The sequence below is a fragment of the Octopus bimaculoides genome, chromosome 2, assembly GCF_001194135.2.
Source record: "Octopus bimaculoides isolate UCB-OBI-ISO-001 chromosome 2, ASM119413v2, whole genome shotgun sequence".
NCBI classification, from domain to species: Eukaryota; Metazoa; Mollusca; class Cephalopoda; order Octopoda; family Octopodidae; genus Octopus; species Octopus bimaculoides.
Window position 1 is genome coordinate 190,294,453 of NC_068982.1, and position 732 is coordinate 190,295,184.

Sequence of the window (732 nt, forward strand, 5' to 3'; positions counted from 1 at the left end):
TAAGTACCAGACTTCAAATAAATAAATAAATAAATAAAATAAAATAAAATACCGAGGTCGTTTCATTCGAGTAAAAATTCTTCAAGGCAGTGCCCCAGCATGGCCGCCGTCTAATGATTGAAGCATGTAGAAGACAAAAAAAAAGGTAACAGGTTTCGTCATTCAGTGATACCTGGCGATAGGTGAGATATTAAAGAGATTAAGAGATTAAAAAAGAAGAACGCAATTGACGTGATATCTAAACATAATTAAAGACAAAAGTCTGAGGCTCGACAGGTGAGATGATGTAACAATAAACGGAAATATCTCGAGATGACGTCATCATATATTAACGTATTTTCGTTATCGATCCAGAAATGACAAATGCTGCCGACACCAGAATCTCATAAGAGAAATAAAAACTATCGATATTTGAAGAAGAAGAAGAAGAAAAAATATGAATAAATTTTGCTAAAAATGGTCCACATTAAAAAATATTTAATATTAATTTTATTCTTGTTTGCTTTTGCTGGTTCTCGACCTTACAGTGTTACATAATTGTAGACCTGTTTCTATTATCAATATTTGTTCGCTACACTTAAAACACGTTCAGGTTTCTTTCATTTTCTGTTACAGACGTGTGTGTGTGTGTTTGACTCTAGCTGCAGTGTCTCCGTCTGTTGTGTTGCAGCTACCTGTATTGTGTTGTCCCTGTATCTACGTCTGTTTTGCTGTAGTTGTGTTTGTTGTGCT

At 34.3% G+C, this 732-nt stretch overlaps 1 long non-coding RNA gene across 1 annotated transcript in view; it reads left to right on the forward strand.

Annotated features, from left to right (window-relative positions):
- The window catches only part of LOC128247127 (uncharacterized), a 4,388-nt gene extending 3,905 nt beyond the window's left edge, over nt 1-483 (forward strand). The window contains exon 2 of the long non-coding RNA XR_008263552.1: nt 355-483. This is a non-coding gene — a long non-coding RNA (uncharacterized LOC128247127). The remainder of the gene's footprint in view (nt 1-354) is intronic.
- The last annotated feature ends 249 nt before the right edge of the window (nt 484-732 follow it).